Genomic DNA, 25,080 nt, shown 5'->3' on the forward strand with positions numbered 1-25,080 from the left:
TCTGAAGTGATGTTTTGAACAGCTGGGAAGTTTTTCCATTTCTTTAAGCCTGTCCAGTAAAGTAGGCTGTATGCTGTTGATAAAAAGTAGGGATATAGGCTACATTGCTAGCATATGTCATTTAGTAGTTGTTTCGTAGCTTACTTCTAGCTCTCCACATTTTGAAATCGTACATTATTTCCCTTCTTGCTATTCATTCTTTTTGCTCTTAACACATGAAAAAATAGCAAGTCTATGCAAAATCCCATGTTTAATTGGTTTAATGTTCATTTTTTTGTTGTCAGTTTACCTGTAACAAGCCTTTGTGTTCATTTGCTGGAGTACCAAGCCTGTAGAAACCCTTCTTCACCACACGCTGGTTTACTGGAGTGTAAGCTCGTGTTTATAGAATGAAACCCTCCTGGTGACTTTCAGAAAAATGCTTGATGCACCAGATATGATTTTTAGACCCCGTTGCTTTTCAGAAGCATGGCATTTCTTTTCGCTACATGAACAAAACAACCCCAGATATGTTTTACAACTGAAGACAATCAGCTGATAAAAAGAAATGTGTGAATCAAGACCCTCAGAAAATGTTCACAGATCTTAACTATAGTGTTTTTAATTTACGTTCTTCACTGAACAAAAATGTTTTTATGATTCTGTGTAAAATGAAGAAATCCCTGTGGGATTATGGGAAGTGTAGGCCTGTTAAACTTGTTCTACAAATGTTTATATTTGCAGTGAAGAGACAGTGTGGAGGCCCGAGGTCAGTGTGTGTCTGTGTGTGTTGGTTTCCCTTCCTCATGGTCCACGTCGCATGTGATTGCCCCTTTCCCGTGTTAACGTGTCATCCTTTGGATGCAGAAGTGTGTGCAAATTACTCTAAGCATGAATTTGTGTGTGTGTGTGTGTGTGTGTGGGTGGGTGGTTTCCAGCTTCTCAGGATGTCTGCGTCCTGACTGGTTTGGCTTCTCAGTTCCCCTCTGCCTTTTTCCAACATCCTGTTTTCAAACGCAGACCCACAAACACACACCTGGGTCGTCATTCATCCAGAGCTTGAAATGCAAAACATGAAGACTGCTGAGTCTCATGCAAACACCAAAAGTCCCTCATGCACAAGAATGACTGATATTGGTTGGAACAGACTTAACAGCCCCACATCTCACATGATTAGACCAAAGAAAAAGTACAAATAAAACAGAGCTGCACGAAATGACGTAGAAGCTGCGAACAGAAAGCAGAAGAAGGACCCGTATCAGCACCAGTGTTACAGAAATCCCTCCCTCTACTGAAAATGCACACAAGTGCATCTGGAAGGAGGTGTTATCGTCAGCGTACCATAAGGAAGACATAGAGGTGCTAGAAGAGACGTCTTGATTACAGATTTTCTTGGTATGATCATTGTGAAAGAAGTAATCATGATTTTTATGTGTTAATTATATTTCCAACACTATAAATGTGTAAAATCACATGAATACTCCTAATATGTCTATAAGTTTTAATTAGGGGTGTCAAATTAACATGTTAATACAAAGAGATCTTTTTTTTTCTTTTTCTCAAAATAAGGTTATTACTTATGTCATATTATAATTTAGCATTATCTAGGTGAGAGAAGCTGGTTTTGAGTTTCTCTCTTATGTAAAGTGACAATATTAAGGAAACTTTACAATTAATTAATTGTGGTGTTTAATACAGCGATTAATTGTGAAATGAAGTAATCGTGGCAGAAGTGTTTAGAAGAGACAACACTGTAACACAGCTTTTTATTAAAACTCACTGAAATAAGATGACGGAGGTGAGTTTATACTGTTAATGTGCATTTTTCTAGTTTATAACAACTTCACCTGGTCTGAAAGCAAACGTACTATAGCTGCACTTCCATGTATTTACATTATGTCAGATAAAATCTAGACAATGGTCACAGAAAGCAAAACAAGATCAGTTCCAGTCTGGACCCACCTGTTTTATTAGTCACAAGCTTTTTGATGTGTTTGTCTGATCATTTGCCATCTTTTCAAGATGATTTTATTTCCCCATAAATCATCTTAACTGTTGTTTCCACAGCTTAGCATCAGATCGTTGAGGTCAGAGATGAAGATGGTAGCAGTTTTACTAAACTGTCTGCAGATGATGACCAAAAAATAAAAAAAAAAGAAGCTGTGACTTCATTAAATTTATTCAATATTTATAAAAAATACTTGAACAAAATGATACCTTTCCATCCTTTTGGATGTCAAAGTAGCTCCTCTGGAATTTGTTCAACATCAGGTTTTTATTTTTAAGATTTACTGTATGTTATTGGTCCATCATCTCTGGCTTTTTTATGTGGTCGGAGTTCATTGGGTGGACTGGGAATGCCACATATGCTCCTAATATTATCATTCTGTGAGTGTAGAGAAGAGATTGTAGAAAAGCTCTGCAGACGGAAACTAAAATAAATATATACAATAAAAAAGTACTTTGAATTTGCAAGAGTGTGAGCGTGTTATAGAGAAACACGCTCTAAAGCACTTTGTAGAACCTAAACAAAGTTAAGATCATTTCCCATTTAACCATCTCACTTTTTCTCTTCAGTAGTAATTAGATTTAAGAAATTTCCACTTCATGATTCATGGTATTGTCAAACCATGTTTGAAGGAGGACCTAAATGTAGACTTGACTGACTGGAGGTAAACTGATAACGACATTAAAGCACTTCATTTTCAAACTGCTGCTGTGGCAGGAAAAAAGTAAAAAAAAATTTAGCTAAGGCAACAACAAATGACACAAGACGCGACTACAAAGATGTGTCCCTGAGCAAAGAAAAAGCTGAAATATTTATGCTGAAGGAGCTGCAGGTGTGACCGGGGTGTATAGAATACGTAAGAGGAAAATCTCTAAAAAATTAAAGAGGAAGCAAGAAAAACCACAATATAAACTGAACCAGCATATGAAATCCTAAAATGGATTAACACAGGCGATCAGAAGAAAATACCAATCATAAAGCTCAGAAACATGAACCTGAACTGAAGGAAGCTTCACTGAAAACCAAAGATCAAGTCAAACCCAGAAACTTTATTAACATAATTCCAAGAACCAGCTTAGCACAAAACACACAGACCCTAACGGATGTTTTAACCAGCTTTACAAATAAAAATACTTTCAGTTTTGTATTTCTAGTTGTAATTTGGGCTCTTTCTGTAACAGAAAACCTTTGAATTCTGGGTTTTAAGACAACTAGTGGTAATGTAGTAAAACTAACTGAACAAATCCAATCGGAGTGAAGCCTCTATTTCTCTGAATGTTGCTCCTCTTTGAGCTTTTCATTGAACTGGAATATCAGTGTTTTGGTTTGGTAGGTTGACTGGTTTTCCAAGTAAATCTAGGCTGTTGTTGGCGTGTCACATCATGTCCGCCTGAGCCTTGTGGGTAAATAGATAAAACTCCTGTATTCTATTACAACAGGTGCCACTTTATCCTCCAATCTAACTTCAGTTTTGATGTGGTATTTAGTCAACACTGGAACGGAGCTGGCTCGTTAATAAAGCGTTGAACTCTGAACTTTGAATTTTGTTTGGGAATAGAGTTGGAAAAGGAAGTTTTCTGTCGGGAGCTACTAGACTGACAGTTTTGACTTTTTTTTTCATGCTTTTTATCGTAAAGGAACTTTTCCTTTAGTACAATCTTCTGTAAATCCAGTGAAAACCAGTGACGGTAACAAATTCATATGAACAACAGCCAGTTCATAATACAGTCCTTTATCATGACATGAGTCATTTCTTGATGTTTACAGAGTTAGATGTTAGAGAAACAACAAATGAAGGTATAAAAACCAGCACAAGGCAACTTTGTGAGGCCAACTACAGATTAGAAGGTACAGAGTAAGAGATGAGTACCATAAAGTAGAAACACAGAAATTACAGAGGGAAATTACAAAGCTTGCGACATAATTAGTTAAACCATGAACCTCAAATTTATAGCTAAAGTCTGATTCAGCAGAGCAGCTAAGCTCACATAACACAACTCTTTTTCCTTTTTAAAAGGATTATTGTTTTACTAAAACTGTAAAATAGGGCTGGGTGTTGTCCCTAATTCCCTGAATCGAATCTAATCAATTTGATTCTCAAAGCCTATTTTGATTAGATTTTGATTCAATCTGATTGAATTGGATATTGATTCATTTACAGCTAATTGTGTAACACCACCTACTTTTCTTGTTTCCCCAGATCCACAGCCAGAAAAGCTGTGATGAAAAAACCCACTCAGGACAGAAGAGTTTCATTTTTAAATGTCCAGATAAAACCATCTCATATAGTGGAGGCGTTCTAAATATTCTTAAAGTTCAGATCTCAGATGATGTATCAATGTTAATGACAACTGCAAAGAATGTTTGACTCAAATTCCTACAATGACGTAGATTAAGCTAGTTCAGCTGTGCGTGTTGCCGTGACAACTATGTTACGCTTTCAGCATAACACCGGTGTAGTGCATCTCACTGGCGCAAGTTTGTGTGTGTATGCGTGCTAAGAGCTCGCCGAACCTCCGTAAGTCACCGAGAGTAGGGTCACGTTACCGGAAAAAATGATCCGCATGTTTTATGAATCAATATTGGATTTATTCCATTTGAATAGGTTAAATTTAAGATCTAAGTTAAATAAAAAAATACAGCCCCTCTGTAAAAACATCTAAGTAGTTTAGATTAAAGTGTAAGTACACCTCCTTGGAAGTTTGTGAACAAATATATAGCATGCCGATGCTTAGCATCACCGTATGGCTGCATAGTATATGAGAAAAATTTTTCCCACTTATCTCACTTATCTTCCACTTCTGTATTTGAGGCCCAACTGTTATAATTTGCTGCCTTGTTTAACATTGTTGATGAGGATAATCTCATTAGATTTTGCTTTTTGTGGTAATTGCAGCTTTGAAAAATATGGGAAAGAGGAATTTGGCTAAACTGGAAGTTCAAAGACTAACAGCCTTTTAAATAAACGTATCCTGTACTGCAGTTCATTACAGCTTGATGCTGTTTGAGAGTTTTCTGAATGCAAGATAAGTCTCAAACTGATGGAGCAGAGTAAAAACACCACCTGTTGATATCTCAGTGATGATGGTGTGGCTGCTTGTTATGCTGCAAGCTGGTGTACTTGCAATAGAAAGCTCAGAACTCCCATTGGTGTGTCTGGGTTTGGTGGGGGAGTCTGGAACATGTAGCTATGGTGAACTCATCACAAATATGATTGCAAACCTCACTCTGTCTCTCCTCTTCGATCAATTCCTTTTTTTTGCCTGAGCATGAAATGGACCGGTGGCTCAGAGGCAAGTTGTTAAAGTGGGGGAGTCACAGTGTGTGAGCTCTTCTCTGGGTTTGTGTTTCTATCTTTTTGCATCACTCTGCACCTCCCCTCTCAAGCGAATTCATTTGTGTTTATTGGTAGGAATGTTAGATGAGCTCCGCTTGCCAAATTTGCTGAATGTAGCAGGAGTTTATCATAAAATACTGACTGTAATAAACTGCTGCAAAAATATTTTTCTACCTCTCATTGCTGCAGAGGCTCAGGGGAGCCGCTCCGAGTGACCCTGCGGGACCAATCCATTTTAGAAACCTGAAATCTTGACACATGGCTAGATATTATTTTTCTCTGTATGACTGCGGAAGAGAAAGAGAGATACAGGGCAGGACAAAGAGACTGCATGTACAGCACACACTTGGTCATCGAAGACCGGGGAGGGAAAAAGGCAGGAGCCTCCCAGGCATTTTACTCATGTAGAGAATGTAATGAAATCTGAGCCAATCTTCCTCCACTCTCCCTCTCCCCTCCTCTTCTTCCTCTCTCTGCTTCATCATCGTAGTGCTCTGCAAACATGGCATTACTGGAAGAGAAAAACCAAAAGCTGTGCATAGTGGTGATAGTTACGATGATTCAACTTAGTGTTGTTCAATCTCTGTTAAGCACAGAAATGGTTTAAAGGATTTCACTGTTGCATTTGATGTGTGATTAAAGCCAAACAAAGCTGGTGAGGAACAAACTGTATTCAGCTGTAACAGACCATCCAGTGATTGTTCCAGCACTTTTAAATCTGAGGTCCATTCACTTTCACATTTGGTGCCCCATCTTTTTAAACTTTTGAGATCTATATGTGTATAGAAATTTATGTTTGAGTTCTTTTCTTTAGATGTGATATAATGCTTCATGTAGTCTGATGCTGCTGACAAGCCTGTTTGTTCCCTTTTTAAATAAGGCCTTGCTTGTATTTGATAATCCATTTATGGGATAAGCAGCAGAGTTCAGTATGTGGGTTCAGCAAAAAAAAAAAACTTTTCATATCTTTGCTAATGTTTAACAGCTTATTCTGACTCTTGCTGGGTGACGTTCATTGGATCGGATGAAGTCGGAAGAAACAAGACATATTGGGAATTTAAGAATTTATTCTTTTAACAAGTAAAACTTTATTTATATAGCACCTTTCAAGATGATGATCACAAAACATGCAGAAGAAAATTAAAAGCATTAGAGAACAGTACATCAAAATATTTTGGTAAAAGCTGTTGAGTCTGCTGGCCTCAAACTAAAAGGGAAAGAGTTCCAGAGTCCTGGTGCAGCTGCAGAGGAGACTCTGTTGCCTTTAGTTGTTTAGTCTTGTATGTGGCACAACCTGCAGGCCGCGGTCACATGACTATGGGGACATGCCAGAAGTATGCTGGTGCTTGAACATTCAGAGACCTTTAAGTGAGGACCAAGATCTTGAAGTGTACTTTAGAGTGGACGGAGAGCCAATGGAGCCAGACAAGGAGCGGAGTGACATGAGATGACTGCAAAGACTTAGTCAGAGGCCTGGCAGCACTTTTCTGTACAATCTGCAGACGGTCCAGTGACGCTTTGTTTAAGCAGGTGAATAATGAGTTAGTCATCCAACCTCACATAAATATAATCATGAAAAGCAATTTCCAGATCTGTTCAAGAGATGCTACCTAGCTTAGCAGTATTTCATAAATGATAAAAACAGGGGTGATCTAAAAACTGAACGGCACCATCTCAAGTAAAACCAGAGTCAAAATTTACACCAAGATTCCTGATGGAAGACTAAGGAGCTAATAGACCAAGTGTTTCATTTATTAGAGATGTATGACTTTAAGGCACCCAAACAAGGTTTCAGTTTGTTCTTCATTAAGTTAAAGAAAGTTTTTTAGTCCTTTCAGCTATTTACACAATCAAAGCGTTTACCTAAAACATGCTGTTTAGATATCTCATGAAAGAGATGTGTAACTGAATATTGTCCTCGTTGCAATAGTAAGAGACACATTTAAAAATGCTCAAAATGTGCTAAAGAGGGAGCATTTAAACCAGAAATAATAAAGACCCCAAAATAGATGCCTGAGGGACACCAAAATGAGGATGGCTTAAGAAAAACATTTAATTCTGTAACAAACGGAGGCTTCCGTAGCATGTGGATGAATCACATCTTTAGTACTGGTTGTGGTTTGATCACTTTCTGATAAGGAAGAAAATGTATAATTAAATAAACTTAACACCTGCTGCAAACCAGTAAATCTCAAGCTACTATTGCTGCAAATTTTTACACAGTTGATATACATACAAAATACTTTCCAACATGAAAGACTAGTGAAAAGGTACCTACCTACCTAAAGAAGGAAAAAAAATCCTCGCAGTATGTCTATTTAAGGGCAACTCTTTTCGTCCAGGTTGTTTGTGGTTTGACTGACTGTTGCTGCCTCTACTGCCCCCTGCTGATTAGTTGAAAGCTTCACAGATTTGCAAAGATGGTGTTCTCTAGCTGAACTAAGGCTGAGCAGCAGCCACTCCAGTGGGTGGTGAAAACGAGGAAAATCATAGGCACTACGCTTCCTGAGATCTGTACTGTCTAAACAGGTGCTTCTCAATCTGGTCTGCAGGACCCACTGCCGTGCAGGTTTTAAAGGTAACCCACCTTTAGCACATCTGAGTGAAATTAATAAACAGGCTGCAAAGACCTTGATGAGGAAGTTCATTACGCTTAATCAGGTGTGTTGGAGTAGGAACAGATCTAAGACATGCAGATGTGGATTAAGAAACAGTGATCTACACCATTCGCTATCTGAGGAAAGTGAACAACATCCTGCATGACCAGCACCACCTTGCTTGTCTCCTCCTCCCCCCGTTGCCTTCAGGTAGAAGGTCCAGGCCCATCTGAGCCAGAACCCTGAGAATGGCCCACAGCCTGTTCCCTCAGGAAGACAGGTTGCTGAACAGTGCCGCCCTCTCAGCCATCACCCAGGGACACTAACCACATCCCAACACAAGAATTCCCAACACAAGCATTGTTGCAGTTCACTATATAACTACCCCCCGTCCCTTTCTGTCCCCTAAACATGAACCACCAGCACAGTAACTGTGAACTGGTCTTTGTATTGTTGTAATATTATGACTCCACATGTGTCTGTTTACCTTTTTGACATGTAAGCTGCAGTATGATTGTTACTTTTTATACATGCCTGCACTGAATATTGCTTTGTATTGCATTCATTTATGCTGCTGATATTCCAACAAAGTTTTGTTATTTATGACAAAGAAAGAATGAATACTGGTTGAAGAATGGGATACCATCCAACAGCAGCATGTGACCAGTATGAGGAGGAGGTACCAGGCTGTTCGTTCTTCTACGATACTCTGTACCAATTAATAAATGGTTAAACTGCTAGCATATCTATTTTCCTCATCTTCAATCATCCAATCCAGTAAGTACCAAACAAGTCATAAGCAGATTAAGTTGTTTTGCATTTACAGAGAAGATTTATAGTTTTTCACAGGCTCAACCCACATACTCTGCTGCGCATCCAACAAATGCATTTTCCTCTCATCCTGTATGTTGCTCCATTTAGAAGAGATGACACAGGTTTTCCAGCAGGAGAAAATGTAAAGAAATAATCCAGAAACTTTTCCTTCATTTTTGTGCTAATTTTATATTAGAAGAAAAGAAGTTATAACCAGTAGAGTGATCGAGAATGTATCCTGCTTAGAAGTTGTGAAATTCAGTTGCTTCATTAATATGGTAAATTTCCCAAGAAAAATCACTTCATTAAGCTTTCAGTGGTCAGGAATGAAACGCAGGGAAAATACTTCCATCAGGGACTGAGTGACTAATTAGCAAAACCCTCAGTGGGTAGAAACGTGACTGTTTAAAACACTTTAACTAAATCTCTTGATTTTGTAGTGTAGTTAGTAGAACCAGGCCTCTTTTTATAGAGCTGGCTGTGATATAAAGAGAAATGGAGTTTGGAAATTGGGAAGTTTCCTTTCAGGAGATTACTTAACTAATTAGGTAATACTTTTCTGAGTTCGAAACCTTAGAAATAAAGATGCTCATTAGCAAATCTCCTGTTTATGTTGTAGATGACAACATTTCCAGGTGTTTTTCTCTTCAAATGTTATGCTTAGGAAAAGGGAAAAGGAGCCTCCTTCAGACTGGGCTGCAGACTTTTTCTTTTTAACCAAATTGCTCCCTGATTGTGAAATTATGTTTGTAACTATTTTTTAATCCCATTTTTGTATTGGTTAAGGATGACAAGAGTAAAAAAGAGTAAAATAGTCTTGGAAGCTTCACTGATCTCCATTTCTCTTTATAATCAGTTTTTTTTTCCAATCACAAACACACACCTGAGTGAGATGTTTCACAGGTCAAATGTTTAAAACAGGGAAGGAGATGATGGAAAGATGGAAAACAGGAAAAAAGAGGGTGAGATTTCTGCACAGAGAACATCCTTCACCACACTGTGTCCCCAAATCACCTCTCTGGGCTTTTATTATTTTAAATCATAAAAGTAATAATCATTCGTCCTGGTTTAAAAAAGACCGAATCAAATGAGGAGGTGCTGGATATTTATGTGAGGAGGCGGGTAATGAGGGAGTTGGTGGTTTATGGATCTTAATGGGCTCATCTAAATGTAAATGAGTGGCAAGGAGAAGACAAGCTGTCAATCTGTGTGTCGGCTGCTCGGAAAGCAAAATGTTTAAAAGGAGGCAAATTGTGACAGAGTTCATTTCATTTCGCTTCAGTGTGTGTCACTGGTAAGGACTGAGATTCACCCGAAGGTGCTCGAAACTTCTTTTGCGAGGAATTAAAAAGAATATATAAAGTTGCTGCACTGGATCAGCCAAAATCTCTGATCTGATTGGGCCTAATTTCAATCTCTGTGCAAAATCACCTGCATGTCTGCACATCCTGACAAGCCTGCAAGCCAACCTGGTTTGGAGATATTGTGACTGATGGCTGCTTTAATGCTTTTTGTCAGAAGGGACAGGCCGAGAACAAGTTTTAACTGTTCTTGCATCAAAATAATGTGAGTAATATCCTGATGTTTCTGAGGGATTTTATACATAAATGGCCCCATGATGTGAACTGCTGGCTTTGCCGTCCACTCAGTGGCGTGTAGGACTGTGCTGAACTATTATGCATCGGCTGAAATGAGCTTATGCCGTTTTTTGTTTGTTTGTTAGTTGTTTTTTTTTGCATGTTTAACCATTTCTTTTTTTTTTTTTTGAAAATGCAGTAAAGCACATTTCAAAGGAGTTATTTCCTTGGTTCTGTGTGGTTTCTGAACATTTGTTTACAGAACAATGTCTAAATCAAAGCTGAGGATGTTTTTCCAGATGTTGGCTTTGACACTGACGTGAGGAATATAAGGAAGTATTTTGAACAGTTTATGGTTTTTAAAGGTTATTAAAGGCATAAAAGGATTTTGTGAGCTTTTTTTTAGGCGCATATCTGTGTCACTTGGGCTGTTGGGGTTAATATTGCTCACGTGGTAATGTTGCCACATGAAGGCCAACGAAATGATGGTCAAACAGAATATTTTTAGATTACATACCTGAGTGATGGTGCATGTTCCTCCAGAAGTGAAGTGGGTTTATATATTTCTGTAATGAACTCTGTAATTGCTCTGCAGGATCTGTCCAGATTAAAATACCTGATAATTTGAATGTTTTTGGCAAGTGAGCTACAGCTCCAGCTGCTATGTTAGCAGGTCAAACAGGGATTTAGTTTGTTGATATCCCGCCACCACTGCAAGTGCTACCACCCATGGTCTAACTGAGAGAGAGAGAGAGAGTGTGTGTGGATGTGTGTGTGTATGAAAGAGGATTAGCCATATTAGCCATGTCAGATACACACATGTGGCTGGTACGGATGCAGTGGAAACTCAATCTGTATAGTTGGAACGACTGGGTCACCAGAGGTGGTTATGCACCAGCTGTGTGTGTGTGTGTGTTTCTAACAAAGGCACAGCTTAAGCATCTAGATCCCAAAATGAAGACCAGGGTCCAGTATCTGGAATTCATGGTTGCAGGATGACGTATTTGGAGGATTTTTCTCAGGAGCTACGTTTACAGGTACAGCAGTTTTCTACTGAAAACTCAGTATGATCATTTTTATAAGATCAAATAAAACACTTTGGTAGGGTTTTCAATCTCTGCCTTCCTCATTTTACATATTTCCTGAAGGCAACTTACTATGTAAAGGCCAAATATTCCTGTTGTTATTTTTGATCTTGTGAAATGTTAAAAACGTACTTGAAAAAAATTAAAGTGAACTTAAAAACTTCTGATGAGATTTTATTAATAGTAAAGCAAAAACAACGACACCAGTGCTTAGTTTAAACATGAAGTAACTCCAAGTTTTCTCTTACAGCGATGTTAAATGCTGCACAAGTTCCTGAAATCAGGATGGCTGGGAAGACAAATCATTGGAATATCATCTTATTGATAAAATTAATAGTTTCATATCTGTTTTAGAGAAAAATACTTCTCTTGTGATCAGTTAAGTTAGATAAAATTCAATAGTTTTCACCAGGAACAAAAGAGGCTGCCATAGCTTGAGCCTAGAAATAACCATGCGTGTGTATATATATATATATATATATATATATATATATATATATATATATATTTAACCTTTAATTTATCAGGGAAGTCCCATTGAAATTACAAAATTTGTTTTTCAAGGGAGCCCTGGCCAAGACAGTCCAAATATCATTACAGACAGTAATCATTTAAACAACCAAAAAACAAACAACATAAAACATACAGTATAAAACATACTATATAAATCTAAGAGGGCAGCAGAATACAGAAAGCTTAGTCAGCTGGACAAGCAGTTACACACACCTGTTGAGTCAGCCTTCCAGCTCTTTCAGACATTTTTAAAAGCACTAACTCCTGCAGTTTTAAGTCCACGTGGAAGCTGTTCCAGGTCGCAGGGGCAGAGAATTAAAAGCCTTTTTGCCAAATTCAGTGCGAGCGTTGGGGACTGTCAGTAAAGAAAATCATCAGAGCAGAGGCAAAGCGCAGCTAATTGGTGGACACACCTTGGATTAACATGTCCCTTTGGTCACATTATTTTCTGTCTTTTCTAGTGGTATCATCATCTTTGTCCAGGCCTGTTTCATGAGTTTTTTTTAATAATTCTGTTGAAGCATGATTGAAAAGCAATGTCTGGCTTTCATTGGTTAAATTTCATAGAATTTCTATTTCTATGACCATTGTGAGTTTTTCTTTTATTAACCGAAGGGTACCAACAATTTTGTCCACGTATGTAAACTTTTAAAGAAACTAAACATCTCTTCCAAGGTCAAAAGTGGTCAAAAAACTGTATTTTTCCACCCAATAAACCACTCGACATTTGCCATCAAGAAACAATCGCACCTACTTTCTAGAGAAAAATAATAACAACCAGGACTTAAAACTTAGGGAATGTAATTCCAACAAATTGGCCAGCGCAGGAGTTGAGTGAAGGAAGTCAAAAGCTGATGCGAAGGGCTCCTGGCCAAACATCAGTAATGTGACAAGTTGGGAATGAAAACGTGTTGGCTGGTCACCATTAAAATACCAGTTTCAGTAAACCAGAGGTTTTTCAGTGTTTAACACCCAGTTCCTGTGGTTGCATTTGGCTGGTTCAGTGGTTCAGCCCTGAATTTTATGATTTTTTTTGTAGCAGTATAGCATCAAATTTCCTCTCAGATACCTAAAATATTTGTTTTTCTTTCATAGCCTCTGTATGAAGTGAAATACTGAAGGTTTAGTTGTAGAGGGAAGAACATGCTGTCATTTTTAAGTATGGAAAAGGCATTTCAGAAAGAAAGTCCTTTCTTTGGACTGTAAAATGAAGGAAAACTGTGAAACCCCCTGTAGTCAATGTCCTGCGGTGAAAAAAGAAAATAAAACTATGATCCTTAAAGTTCCCTCTACTCTTGGAGTTAAGGCAGTGTGACGTCTCAGCCACCCAATTATTTAACAAACTCATATAAAACTAACAAAAGGAGACATCTAACGTTTCTTTCAGTTATGTTTCTTAATCATCTGCCCACTTGAATTTCCTTCCAGCTGCCATCAAACCACACTCGCAGCCCAATGCAAGGCTTTCTTCTTCTTCGTGATCTAACATTTATGAGCTTCCGGCCATGTTTGATTTGGGACAAAACCTGGAGTGTAAAAAGCGCCTCATCAAGGTTAAAGGGATTTTTGTGTTCTCACACACTAGCACCCTTTCATTCCTGGAGCTGTGTGGGAGTCCATTAGGGGAAATTCATGAAATGAATATCTAAAGGACTGAAGTGGCAGGCAGGGAGACAAGAAGAGAAAGGAGGAAAAAGCTGTTTCTGAAAGGCTTTACTTTTGTTTTTGCTGACTAACCTCGGGAGTAAAAGTGTTTCCTTGTATAAAAAGATAAAAACAAAAGCTGTTAAGAGACCGAGGAGGGAGCTGAGTTGGAGTTTTAAAGATTCTTGCTCCTCTCAGATTAAAACCACATTGTTTTAGCAGCACACACTGGTATTTCCTCTGTCAGACTTCTTGGTGCTGCTGGGTGGAGCACCACAGGGAATGCAAGTGCCTTGCCAAGCAGCACTGCAGCTGACTCTGGGCAGCACATGGAAATACTTCTGCTGCTCTAACCATACCAAAGCAAGAGACGACCGTGGTGTTTCAGAGAGAAAGTCATCACTTCATGTCAAGTTTGGCAACTAGAATTAAATGGCAATTTTTGCAGCCTCAGGCTTGTAAAAAGTCTGTATTGTTTTAGTAACAACCACCTCATTATATAACACAAACACTGATTTAGTGTGTTGCCAGTTAAAGTAAGTCTTTATTGCATTTCATAGACCTGCAGCAGATTACAACTTCTGTGATATTTGGATGACTATTGATTTGGTAATTAATTCTTTATAGGATCGAAATGCTCAGACAGGATCAAATACTGTATACAAACTTCAGCTTAATTTATATTATTTTTTGCTTAATTATCAGAAGAGTTAGTTGCGATGTTGATCATTTTAACAAGCATTAATTATAAAGCAGATTAGAGGCGGTCAAAATATCTTTGTTTGGCTACTGAGCTAAGGAGCTAAAGTTGTACTTAAGCATGTACTAATTCCCTAATACCTAATGTGTGTTCCTGAGAATTTAACACTTTCTCCTAATTTAGTAATATGGATAAGGATGTGATTATGCTAATTTAGCCTTGGGTACATCTCTCCCTACCATGAAATTAGAAGCTAGCACAACAAGATAAGTTAGCAAAGGGCTAATGGCAGCTCCCATGTCAAAACAAATTGGTGCAAATAGCTTGCCACCTAAAGAACCAGCTACTGTCGGCTAGCACAGTGATTCCCAACCCTGGTCCTCAAGGCCCACTATCCTGCAGGTCTTAGATGTGTCCCTGCTGCAACACACCTGATTCAGATTATTGGCTCATTAGCAGACTTGTGCAGAGCTTGTCAGAGATCCATTTATTTTGAATCAGGTGTGTTTCACCCAAGCGGCAACCTCCGCCTGTAAAATGTGAAGCCTATGTGGAAGTGCAAAAAAATTGCAGTTCACCCCTCATCTGCTAGGTGCTGGCTCCAAAACACAGCAAATCGCCATAGATTCCCATGTTAAAAAGGCCAACTTCACAGCAGAAATAAACATGTTTAAAGCCTGGTATAAAAATCCATTTTAGGATTATCAGGTCACGTTTACCTTCATGACAACTGTAAGAGGGGTGAATTTATTTCTAATTAATCCATTTGGATGTTATTTCATCTTGAAATTCGGCATTATTAGGGGCATGTCCTTTTGATTGAAAAGTATCCAATATCCGAGGAAAGAAGGGAGAGTGCAGCACAACCGCGGTTGGGTGCAACACTAACAGCGTGCCTTAGCTATAACCCGCTTACCTCAGTTAGCTGGTTAGCTACCGTTAGCTCGGGGTTAGCTTGGTTAACTCTTAGTTACAGGCAGCACGGAGTTTAATGGTTGTCAGTCATGTACCCGCACCTTCACAGTCCCCCTCTCAACTCGACCTCTTTGACCATTTTTGGATTTTCCGGGACTAACACACGCCTGACGCTACTAAGATGGCGACGGTGGGAATGCCCAAAGAGCTTCACTTTTGCTCTTCAGAAACCTGCACCAAGGAAACATCTAAGACCTGCAGGATAGTGGGCCTGGAGGACCAGGGTAGGGAATCACTGGGCTAGCAAATACCTACTCGCTAGTTCACGGCTAATTTCTCCTCCTAGCTTATGCTAGCCCCTCAGTCAGTTTCTTAAAATACTTGGAAATTAGCTGCAGTGGCTAGATGGTACACTTGAGACACAAAGTAGAAATTTACATCCATATCGTTGATGGTTGATTTTGGGCTCAATATGTCCTGTAAAACGAAAGAATACATCTCATAGACATGCTAACAAGGTTTAAAAACTTGATTTTTAATTAAATTGGGCTCTAATATTCCATTATACTTTATGTTGTCTCTTGTCCTGTCTTTATACCATGTTCCAGGTGACAATATGCCAATTTACTGAGGATGTGCCAGTCCATTGTGGGAGGTTGGAGGGGTGTTAGTGTTCTTTAAGAAGCAGTTTTTAACCCAGAAGACAGAGGGCTGTATCCTGCCTGTTATCATGATGGTATACTTTGTTAGTTGCAGTTGTTAAGCAGCATTAATTCTTCTTCGATCCTCTGTTTCAAAAAGAAATAAATAAAATGACACATAAGCAGCATGTTAAATACAGTATATATTACTCCTAGTTTAAATAACTTCAGCAGCAAGAGTGAATTCCCCTCTAAAGCCTTGAATCAACCTGTGACTGCAGCCCCATGAGTCAAATTACCACCCTCAGTGCCATGTTGGCAGTGAAAAGTGTGGCACAGGTCCTGTGATTTCTGGCTTACCATAGTTCATTTCCAGTTAACGAGAAGCCAGTCATATCTAAGATCTGGGTGTGAAAAGCTTATACTTTACGCTGGTTTCACACAGCAAGTGGATTATACACTTTGTGTGTATATGTGTGCATGCATGTGTTTTGTAGAGTATAATCTGTAGGAATTAAGAAGATTTTGGTCCAGCTTACAGCTGAGAAATGTGGGGAACTGTGATGGACAGTGATGCTTTAAAAGAAAAATTTGATCCAGAGCTGAGAAACTGGAGCAATCATCACACAAAGCTTATTTTTCTAACCGGTGGCGCAACCCCGCTCTAAAAGGCTTATGATAGGTTTAACCTGTAGCTTTATTTATCCAGTGAAAGCTAACAGTGCACACATGCTCTTTTCCAGTAATGCCCTGCTTCACCTGCTGGTGGCTGCTGGGCTTACTGCAGGAGCTAATAGGGTTCTGTTTGTTAAGACTCCATTATGAGATTAAAAGCCTCAATAGAAGCTTGCCCCACCCAAGTTTTCTGACCAATTCTACACTTCTGAACTCATAAACTTTGGTTTCCTGAACCCTCACCAGTCTGCAGTTTAAGCACATTTAGCATCAAAAGTTGAATCACATCTTGTGAGAATTATAACTTGAATGCAACGTTAGCCGGGGGTCTTCAAAGCGTGAGAATAAACATCCAAACAATCTAAAAATCTGTGACCAAGACAGCATTCATAGATGCACTGTTTTAAATGGAATCTGCAAACACCCGGTGGTGACATAGGATTGGTTTTAGGTTATTAAAGCATCTACTATATGTGATAAATTTATGGGATGGCTCTTGCTCAGTCAGAATAGTGTTCATTCTTTGATTAGAAGATTGCTTGATTGATTTCCAACTTCCACAGTTCAGGTGTTTGAGGCTCTGTTCACAGTGTGGGCAAAAGTGACTCAGATCTACCTTTTTTGTCCATATGTGACCAATATCTGATGTTTTTAATTACAGTCTGAACAGCACGAATCAGATTTTTTTTAAATCCGACCCAGACCACTTTCATATTTCATATGTCATACTAAATCAAGTATATATTAGGGTTACACCTATCCACTTTTTAAATTTCCAATACTGATACAGATATCTGAGGTTTAGTATCGGCTACAAATCCGATGGCGATACAAACAACGCTGAATTACCCAACAAACTATCCCTCGTTGTGTGGAAAAGACCGGGATCATTATTTTATGCAAGGCAACATCAGATTTCTTTCTTAATTTTTAAAAACAAGTGGGAGTAGGGGTATAACATCTAATGTAAAATAAATGTTTTCGGCTCACCATGTTGTATCGTGGCTCAAGGTGGTTAATTAGCAAACCAAAAACCGACAGCAGCTGGCCGTCCATAACAACGAAGCTCAGTATCGTCTCTGACTTTTGTTACTTGCACACTTTTAGGTGGAAACTTTTCCTTTCCTTCATCTCCTTTAAAGTTAGCTGCTTCATACCGCCTCCTTTTTGTTTATTCATTTCAACAAACTCACGGTGTCTTAAGGGTGAAATCTCTGGAGATGCTTGATTAAGTTGGTTGTATGTTAAAGTTTTACGACCGTTGCCCAGAGCAGTCATGGAGCAGGTATTGTACATAGCCGTCAAGTGAGTTGGCTGAGGTTGTGTGAAGAATTTCCAGATGGCTGATCCTTTAGTTCGCTCCAGTTTGAAAACAAATGTGAGCCTGATTGTGGCGCATCGATAGCACATGACGTCACTCAAAGCGCACAGCATAGAATTACACTAAATAGATCAGTGCCTATGAGTCGGCCTTTTGTCACAGATACCCAATCTAGAAATTTCTTCAATACTGGTACCGATACCAATATTGGATCGGTACATCCCTAATACATACCCGATCTTCTTCAAAGCGACCTCATTCTAAATGGTCATGTAATATAATAGACTTAATTATATAATATAATGATATTATATAATGCCTACTTACAAAGGAAGAATAATTTGATTTCTATTTGTTTACAAACCAGGCTTGTTGGATTCCTGCAGCATTTTTATCTCTGGTATGAATGCAACCAAAGAGGCCTTTGAAGATCTGTTGTCCTTTGGAAAACTCCTCATTTTACTCATTAAGTCTAGTACTATTAAATCCAAAAATGCTAAAAAACATAGGATCTCCTATCAAATCAGCTCTTATATTCCTGCAGGACTGACATTCAACTCTTTCCAGGCTTTGCTTCAAATCTTGAGGTTAATTTTAATTGGAAAAAAAAACATTTTTCTGTTTCTGTATAGCCTGCCTTTAATATTCATATAATAAAAATACTCAAATTTCAAGTTCAAAAGGTCAAAAGTGTGATTTTTGTAGACTATTTAAAGGGATGAGGGTTGTAGCTGCTGCATTGCACCCCTTTGCACAGTCTTTTACATTTCCTGGCTAACGCAGCTGCTCAGGCACTCTGCAGCCCCCCTGAGATCACAGTCAACCACACTGGCGGCCAAACTCTGGGTCACTGCTTCCTTCTCCTCTTCCTCCACCTCCTCCTCCTTTTTCTTCATATTCCAGCTGGCGGATGTAATTAAATTAAAGAGGAAGCTATTTCTTTTGCATGTGGAGGCATGATTGTTGTGATAAAAGTGCACGGTAACAGATTACCTGTTGCTGTTTTAATTTGATTTTGGTTTTTATTGATGGTAGAAAATAATACTTCATTTCTGGCATCACAAAAAGCAGATATTTTTTCAGCTGAATACTCGTACTATTCTTCAACGTCAGAGCAGATGCACACGGGAGGAAGATGCCCAGTTCAAGAGTCATCAGTCAGTCAACTCATCTGCCAAAGCAATCCAGTGTCCTAGTTTTCACATTTTGTTACCTCAAAGCTAAGCCTTCAAACATTAAAAAATAAAATTACCACCACCAATACTAATGCAAGACCCAAGTTTCTTTATTATCAGTTCTGTCCCTTATATAGTCACCATAGGTATAAACTATTTAGCTGCTAGGCAGTCATGGCTGATCTTTAATGGGTTTGCTTCACTAGTGAATTATAATTCTGACCTGCCAGAGTCACAGAAATTTTTTATTATATATTAAATTCAATAGTCAAGATATATATAAATTCAACAGGCTCGAGAGGAAGTAAACTACACCCACTTCAAGCCAAAAAAAAAAAAAAAAAACCAGCCTTTTGGTCTTATAGGAGAAAATTGCTCTGATGAATCACAGTCACCTAAATAACCTAGACATGAACATGTGCCCTGCTTTCACACATGGTGTAATTTGGAAACTGTGTCTATTTTGAGTCTGTGTGGTCACTTCTGTGGATTGCCTTTAAGTAGCTTTTAGCAGGGCTTGATAGGACCTCACACACACACACCTTAAAGCCAATAGTCTTACACGGCATTAAACCCCCATTTTCATTTTCCCTAAAGCAGCTTTCATTTGAAGGTGTGTGAAATGCAGCAGCTCTTCTGATAACACAGCACTTTGGAGGTTATTGACTGGCAGGTCTCTGCTGAAGTGATTTCTATCGAATTTTTCCTGCAATGACCTGCATTCTTTTTCACATTTTTTCCCAACTCATAGTTGGTTAGATCTTAAATCTTTCTTTCTCACAAAGAGCTTCAAAATCATCTCCTTCTCAGTTGTAGATGTGCTCAGTGATGGATTTAGAGATCATTTGCCATCACATAAAAAAGGGCAGAGGGCAGCATGGAGGAGCATGCAGGTGGAGAATGAATAAAGAGATCGTAGTTATCTCTTTCATCTTGACAAGTTGGACATCAGCCAGTTTTTCAACCACCATCTGGTGTCACACATGCCTCAATGTGGATCTCTACCAATGTCTGAGTTGTAGCCAACCTCAGACCTGCAGTATATTATCGACAGTTAATCGATGAAACATCAAAACAAGAAAATGTGATTTAATATTCAAAAATAATTTTACAGCAGTGTTAGTTTATCAGCACGTTCCACACATCTTGTAACTTCAATAAAAATGAATTAAAAGGTAAGACTTATTTGTAATTGATCGCAGACATTATGATAAATGAATGGATTTTTGTTTTATATGAGCAGAAACACAGATAAAGCCTGAATTCCTGATCAGTTTTTCTTTTCTAGTTTTACAAATCTTATCTGTGTCGAAGCAACCAGTCTCACAGATTTAGCTAGCTTCTAGCTAATAAAAAAAACATACTAGCGAAACCTGTAGATGAATATTAAAATTAAAATAATTATATTAATAAAAATAAATAATACATGAAAAAACGAATTAATTATTGACATGTATTTATCTTTTTTTTTTTATACTGAAATCGGGTTTTGCAAATTGTTTGCTAACATAGCTTCTGCTAAATTAGTATTTAGCAGATTTGCCCTAACTCAGCCGAAACACACACTGTAGGACTATTTCAGGTCTTTAGAACATAATAATAAAATAAAAAATACATGATGCATTAAAAAACTGGCGTCCCATTTATCCTCTCCTCAGGTGTATTGATGCTTGGCTTAAAGTTTGGTCTATGTGGATTCACCCAAGTATCACCCAAAGAACAACCATTTTGATTTATTATTGTTTAAAATGATCATTTAGATAGGCCACCGCTCTAAATTTGTGTGAATAAATGTTTATGAAATGTCAAGTTTCAGATGGTGAGGTCATTACTGATGGGAACTTTTTTAACTTGCATGTAGTTTATTTAGATCGATTTGTTTTCCTACACTTCACTGTGTTGTTTTGATGCCTTAAATAGACGGTAAAAACAGGATTGGAGAAAAAGAAAATAAGATTTTTCTTTAGATTATTGAGAGCAACAGCTTCACATGAAACCCAATTTTCAAGTGTTTTTTTGAGTCGATGCCCTCCATCACTTTAAAATACAGACTTGTTTTCAGACACATGTATACTGTATCTAGCTTTGGAAGTAATTGTCAATAAGCCCATTCTGATGTTCTGGTTTGAGATCAATATTCAAAAAGTCTTGTTTCTCTCAGAGCACTTGTAGATAAATATCCGTGTGAGCCATTTTGCTGAATTTAGTTTTAAATGGTAACAGTTCAACTTTACCTAAACCCATCATGACTTGACCCTCTGCGACTCTCGTGTTCTAACCTCTGCACCGTTTGTCTTATACACCCAAATGAGACACTTCACTTGTCCCCCTTTCTTTATTGGTGGGGTTAAAGGTCGGCTGGGGGAAAGTTAGCAATTGGCTGCAGTGCTCTAATAATTTTACTGTTGGTAAACATCCTGCCAGTCAAGCTGAGAAGGAGGGACACTTGTGAAATAGTTATTTTATGTGATTTATGTGTTTGTTAGAGGTCTAACTGCCACCGTCTCAGCCCTCAAGGTAAATATCATGTAACTGGCAGCCAGCCCTACTTGAAACACAGGTGCAAGCTTGGTGTGTGTACGAGTGTGTGTTGATGCAGCAGGACCTCAGCAGTATTCGGTATCAAAGGTTATCCTGCTCTATTTTAAGTCTCTCTCTGGCCATCTGAGAGACACAAACACAGTTGTTCATCTTCATTTTATCCCTCGTTTTCTCAGACTTAAGATGACAAAGTAACCCTCAGTTTACAAGCTTTGATTGGAGACTTATTTGTCTCTTTGGTGTATTTTTATAATCGTCTGTATGCAAATTTTCTACTGGGTAGTGGAGCTTGTTTTTTCCCAGCTCACTCCTACGCTCTCATAACCCGATCATACCTGATAGTAAAATGGCATCTGTTTCTAGATACGTTATCTGATATGGAAATGTTTGTGTTAATCGGGATCATTTATTAGAAAAAATAAATCCTCTTAGCCCAACAAAAGGTCAGGTAACACTGCCTTTTCCTGCTAACTTAGCAAGTAGGAACTGCAGATAGCCGGGCTTCCTTCTCAAAAAGTGAACTGAACTCATTTACATATTGAGATCCAGTCATTAAGATAGCAGCGATGCATTTTAATGTGAGGTATAAATAGAAGGGATTATAGACTGGATGTTAGTCCTGATTGCATGTTAGGATGAGTAAATGGAGTTCTAACTTATGAAGGTTTAGCTTGTTATGTACAGTTTTATGTTGCAGGTCTCGGGCACACGACCGGGACCTGAAAAGAAAGGTTAAAGAAGCAGACAGGACAACATTATGCTGTTTCTGCATTGACTTGTTGTCACAGAGTCATTTAACATTTTCAACCTTTTCAAATTAATGAAGTTTCCACATTTTTCACTTAACAGTAACAATGAACCTCTTTTAGCTGCTCAAAAGGTTTGTTTCTGTAGCGTTCTTTATAAAATATACAGCAACCAATCATTCGTGAAACTGTTGAGAAGCTAAACTATGTGTAAGATCTTAATTAAAAAAACATACATATCCAGTAGGAGTCAATGAGCTTTTCTGATCTACGTAAGATGAGGTGCATAAGATACTAAACCTTTCAAAACATAACGTCCCCCAAATAGAGTAGATGCTCCCAATCTGTGCCAAAATGGCCACTTTGGCGTCCTCGTCTGAGATCTCTGCACTAAAACTGCTCTAATTTTGTCCTGTTACATTTATTCAGAGTTGATCTCTGCTGGTCACATATTGTACTACTATGATCATTCCAAAGTGGTACTCATATTTACAGTGAAAGTTTTTTTTTATTTGTTGTAGGTGAACTTTTTTTTCCATTTGTGCTATGTGCCATCTTCATTTAGTCTTCACCAGTAAGATACTGATATTTACACATATAGACCGTGTGGTTGCAGAGAGATCTTTTGTTCCTGCAGCTGCAGATTTTTTTTATGAACCACGTTTTTAGCATCTTTATTTTTCTTGGGTTTTGATTGCGTTTTATAGTTTCTTTGTTTGGGCTGTCTAAATGTGTGTATATTTGTGGCAAGCAAAATTTCCCCCTTGGGGGATTAATAAAGCTTATCTGTACTCAATTCATTATGGGTATGCAATTTTCGAGCAGAGACCTAAAGATTTGGCACAGTGCTCAAAGGTTTAAGCACCTGAAATTACTTAAGTTTAGTTTGGAGTTCCACCCTATAACCTTAAGATCATCTGTCTTTCCATGGGCCAGAGAGCCTGTTTTACCTCCTTATAGGACTGTAGATCAGGAAAATCTTCTCTAAGGATCAGACTTTGTCTACTTTTCCCTACAACCCAACCTCATATTGTGAGACTGTTAAATAAATGTTATTGCAAATAGAAGCTGATAGTTGTGATTGACTGGCTTGTCATCATAATGCTACCCTGCTTCTTACATCCAGATCAGGAGGAGCTGGTACTGCTCTGGGACCAGTTTAACCCATTGAGAGGTTTTAAGGTTGTAAAAATAAAAGATATGGTTCAAGATTAGGGGAATGGTTTATAGTCCAAACCTACTGAGTCAGAAAGGAATGGGACCAATAGATGTCTGTTCTGTCATTGCATTTGTTGGTGATAAGACCATTTAGGATTTCTGCATTAATACCAAACTAATTAAAACAGCAGTCTCTGTAAAACATGGGGCTTCTGATTTGTGTTGATAAGCTACTGAGCCAAAATCCTCATTGTTTGCAGTTGGTGTCGAGATCCCGTGAATGCTCCTTTCCATCTGTGGAAACTCTCATCAAAGAGCCACAAATGTGCATTTAATCCAAAGCGTGTTGTAATCTACAATATTAGACACACGAAACTCAGCCTGTAAAAATTGACTCCACGACCCAAATCCTTGACAGCGAGTCAGTCCGCTGAGATCACAAGATGTCCAGCTTGATGAGGGGACTTTCCTCGGACATGTAGGTCAGTTGGTAGGAGCTGGACTTCGTGAGAAATCGGCCTCCCGGGGCAGCAGAAATGACGAACCACAGCAGAAAATCTCCATCTTTCTCTCAGTTTCAGCCCCTGTGTATTTTCGGCTCTGTTTTTGCTCTGAAAGCAGGAAGTGAAATCACTCTGGAGGATTTGTTTTGCTAGAGGATGACTTCATTATTATTATAGTCGACCTCCCCTGAGCTTCAGAACTTCGTATTTGGGAAATGTTTGGATAACAGTGTGTATTTGTGTCTCTGATATCTGGATGATAAGACTCAATGATTTCCATTTAACATTCAGATATGTTGAACATTTCAGAAGTGTGGATAACCTCCTAAAGAAGGAGAAAACCATCTTTTGCTAAAAAAAAAAAAAAAAAAAAAAGCTCTTTCCATAGTGTTGAACCTTATTGAAAATAAGTTCTAAGTGGTTTTATTTCACAGTATTAGTTTACATTTAAACATAGAAACAAGTGACCACTTCTCAATGTTATTAAAAAACTTAAATAGCTCATATGTGTCGTTTAAAAAAAAAAAAGTACATTTTGAAGCTTTTCCCACAGAAAAACCTCTCGTGGCTTTTTTACTCCTTTACTAAATGGAGATCTCTGACTGACTCTGCCAACCTGGCAACCAGGCCGTGGTGTACCCTGCCTCTTGCCTGATAACAGCTGGGAAAGGCTCCAACCCCTCCTGGCGTTAGGTTAGGTAGGAAGGTGTAGAAAATGGATGGATTGGTTGATGAATGTGCCAGTCTGGCCCCACCCACATCTCTCCACATCTCTGAGGCTAGCAATAACTTGCTAGGCTGAGTCCCACTGATTAGTAGTTGGTTCCTTGGTTGGGTCAAGATTTGGAGGCGAGCGACTAATGGCTAACTTCTTAACTCATGAAGTTTCTCATCATTGGCTTCTCATAGCAGATGCTAAATATCTGTGCAGCTCCACCACGCAAGCCGTCGTAATTGATTCCTACAATCTTGAAGGTGGAACACATGTTCCGTTTATAGAAAGCAGAAATCTCCAGCCATGGTGTTGATGGGTGACTTTACTCAAGTCTTGTAAAACATTTTACAACACAAAAGAAAAATGCTTACGGTCGAGTTAGCTGGATTTAAAACATATTTTTAGCAAAGGGAAACTTTAATCTGTTTGATAAAGCT

The 25,080-nt window shown here is 38.5% G+C and overlaps 1 protein-coding gene across 5 annotated transcripts in view; it reads left to right on the plus strand.

The window, feature by feature from the left end:
* The window catches only part of LOC121643997 (disco-interacting protein 2 homolog C), a 237,961-nt gene that overhangs the window by 84,477 nt on the left and 128,404 nt on the right, over positions 1 to 25,080 (plus strand). The window lies entirely within an intron of this gene.

Source organism: Melanotaenia boesemani, chromosome 8, assembly GCF_017639745.1.
Source record: "Melanotaenia boesemani isolate fMelBoe1 chromosome 8, fMelBoe1.pri, whole genome shotgun sequence".
Lineage (NCBI taxonomy): Eukaryota > Metazoa > Chordata > Actinopteri > Atheriniformes > Melanotaeniidae > Melanotaenia > Melanotaenia boesemani.